At 40.7% G+C, this 3,554-nt stretch overlaps 1 pseudogene; it reads left to right on the forward strand.

The window, feature by feature from the left end:
- The first annotated feature begins 1,230 nt into the window (after window positions 1–1,230).
- On the forward strand, window positions 1,231–1,884 carry LOC100156080 (large ribosomal subunit protein uL1 pseudogene; annotated as a pseudogene).
- Window positions 1,885–3,554: the final 1,670 nt, after the last annotated feature.

Below are 3,554 nucleotides of genomic sequence, written 5' to 3' on the forward strand. Positions count from 1 at the left end.
GAGAGAATTGTTTCATGGGATAATTTTCAGGGTTCTAACTTGAAAAATAAATTTCCTTAAGGAGTCTGATTTCAGCAGAGTTAAAACCTGCAAGGGAAGGCAGTTCTTGTTTTGCAGTCACCAAATGCCACCCTGACCCAGATTCAGAGCAGAGTAAGTGTCTAAGTGTCACTGGACAGCTTGAATGCTGATTGAATGGGGATTCTAGTTTCACTTTTTTAAACTGCTATTTCTTTTAAAAAGCCCCAGGGCATGCAAAGAGTAAAATACACCAATCATTAAAATATTTAAATTCACCAGCAGCAGTGATTAATAAAACATCCAAAAGAAACAGTTTACGAAAAGTGGTCTCAACTTGTCTGGTCTAAAATAGCAGCACACTCAACGCAGCCAGCTCATTTACTCCAGTCCTCACCCTCCAAAAGTTTTCTGCAATTCAACGGAAACATACTGAGCACCTATTCCAGAAAAGGCACTTTATGTTTGGAAAGATGATCACATGTAGTTCTCACTCTCAGTGTATTTATACATAATAATCAAGATAGCATATTCTGATCTATATCATTTATTCATCCCCAAAGTCTAAGGGGTAAGTCCTAAAGCAGGAACATCAACCAAACATAGACTTCAGGCAGACTTTTGTTTAAACCATTCAGTTTTTCAAAAATATTTGAACCACTGATTTGTCAATATTTTTAAATTGACAAGTAATTTCACACACAAGCGCACACACACACACTAACATAATGGGGCTCATTTTATGCCCAGAACTGAACTCATTTTATGCCTAATAGTGGCTACCTATTAGGTGAAGAGCTCAAGGACTTGCCACAGTCATACTTCCCATTTTTTTCCACTCAACAACTTCATGTATTTAGGGTACCAGACTGGTTAATGCACTTACTTAAATTTGCAACCTGCGCTATAAAGACGCAAAGAAAATGCAGTAGGAATACACAGAATTGGTAGGGACTTGGGGGAGCAAGAGGAAATGAGGGCCATCTGGGAGAAGGCATTGTATGAGTCAAATATTGACAAACAGGCATGATTGTACAGGTGGAAATAAAGGAGAAGGGCCTTCCTAAAGGCATGAACTACATCATTAACATGACATAGATAAGAAAGGGCAAAGAATGTCCAGTAGTCTCATATGGTTGTGTGACCCATATACATCATGGGAAATAAAAAGACAGGAATGGCTCTTTTCTGGTTGTCACTGTGCCAGGCACCATGAGGAGCAACGTCTCCCACAACACCCTCTACGATGCAATGCAGGAGGTCCTGCATGGGAATCAACACAAGAGCCAGAAGTTGTAGGAGTTGGCAGAGCTTCAGATCAGCCTAAAGAGATACGACCTTCAGAACGACAAAATGCTTCTCTGGCACCGTCAGTCTTAAGTCTACTCCCTGCCCCAAGTTCTCTGCATGTGTTCTGGGGACCAGCAGCATCATGCTGAGGCCAAGCCTGTGGATATCCCACACATGGACATTGAGGCACTCAAGAAACACAACGAGATTAAGAAACTGGTCAAGAAGTTGGCCAAGAAGTATTATGTCTTTTTGGTTTCAGAGTCTCTAATCCATCAGATCCCATGAATCCTGTGACCAGGTCTGAATAAGGTTGGCAAGTTCCTTTCCTTGTTGATCCACAATGAGAACATAGTGGCCAAAGTGGATGAAGTGAAGTCCAGCATCAAGTTCCAGATGCAGAAGGTGCTGTGTCTAGCAGTGGCTGTTGGCCATGTGAAGATGACAGATGATGAGCTAGGGTACAACACCCACTTAGCTGTCAACTTCCTGATGTCATTGTTCAAGAAAAATTGGCCAAATATTCAGGCTTTGTACATTAAGAGCACCATGGGCAAGCCCCAACACCCGTACTAAGGCACAGCTTAATAGACCATACTGCCATCATTTAAAAAAAAAAATGACTGGAATGGTAGGCATCAACCAGAGAAAAGAATGCCCCGGCCGCACTTTGTTAATCTAAGTTTTAGAGTAGAGATGCTATGAAATCAGAACTGTGCTTTAGAATAACTTTTCTACGAAACTCTCATAACCTATAGGAATCCCTTGAGTTACTGTGACAACTATCCCCAAACAGCTGTATCCTTGTCCTTAATTGTATTCTATGTCCCTTGTACAGTATGAACTTATCAATAACATCACATTCAGCCGACAGTTTAGAACAAGAGAAAGCACTTTCCTCCAGGGTATGGATGGAATATGGATGTAGTGGGGAGGATATTGAACTTCCTGTCAAAAGACCAGGGCTCTCTTATCAAAGCTCTGCTGCTTACTATGTGCTCTTGGGCAAGTGGTCAACCTTCTGTGACATTTCCTGTAAAATGTTGATAATAATAACATTCTTTGTAAGGCCACTGTGAGAATCAAATGAAACAAAGTATACAGTGTTTGAAAGTATTTTGCTAAGGACAGAAAGTAATGCAAAAAAAGTTACATTATTATTGTAGGCAGTGAGTTGTTCAGATTCTAATCTTTTCCTAAAGAAATCATTTCCTTAAGTACTTTCCCAAGAAGACTGTCTCTTACATTTTCTGTCCTTTTTTGTGTGAATATGGACTTTGATGGTCCCTACCGAGTTGGTTAACTTGATGACACTGAGAATTTGGACCAACTTCTGGTCCCAGTTGATTTCCAATAACTTAAGCCCTTTGTCCTTCTTCCCAATGACTTACATATTCGTTTTCTATAAACTCTTAGTATAATCTAAAATGCAAAGCTCTCCTTTTCTTGATTCGAGTTTATCAACATAATTCTTATCATTGTTAATAATACTCCAATGTCTCTAACTTTATTTTCAGATCCCCAAGAAAATGTGCTGGATAAAAACTATTCCAATAAATAAATAAACAAAAACACCAAATATCTGAAACACAGTTTTCAGAAGAGCAAGGGTAAGCAGAGAGGTGAGTTGAATGAATACGAGGAGGCCAGAACTGCAATTTGCCTGAAGGGAAGTTACTAATGCCACAAGCTTTGTGCTTAAGTAGGTAGTGTTGATCACAGGGAAGGGGCTAGAGATGTAGAGCTCAGAAGGGCTTTGGGGAGATGCTCCTTTTACAGAGCTGGGGCTTCAGATGGCACCATATTAAGTTAAGGATACTAGATCTTAACAGTTCCTCCTTTTCCCTGCAACCAATGGAAGTCCAGAGGACTACCTTGGGTGTGGGCCTGAAGAGGAGAGGAAAGGTGGAAGGCAAAGGAAAGGAAGACATCCCTAGTGGCTGTCCAGTGACCCTCAGGAAGCCTACAGTGTTGCTGGGTATCAGACACATGGGATGGAGATGCATAGACAACCCAGCCCTGAACTTGGTCCATGGCATTTCATTCTGAAGGTTGCTATCAGCACCAGGCAGGAACAAATAAAATCTCTCTCCTCCCACAAATAATGTTTCAAGAATAAGCAGCAAACAGCCATACACTATCATTTATACTGGAAAACAAGAGTACAAAAGCATGGACAGAAGAAAAAGCCCTAAAACAATTCCATATACTTAAACGATAAGTCTATTAGGGGATGACATGCACAG

This window comes from Sus scrofa, chromosome 15, assembly GCF_054392235.1.
Source record: "Sus scrofa isolate SSC_HxYL_T2T_F1_AM1 chromosome 15, Sscrofa_HxYL_maternal_Yorkshire_Landrace_v2.0, whole genome shotgun sequence".
NCBI classification, from domain to species: domain Eukaryota; kingdom Metazoa; phylum Chordata; class Mammalia; order Artiodactyla; family Suidae; genus Sus; species Sus scrofa.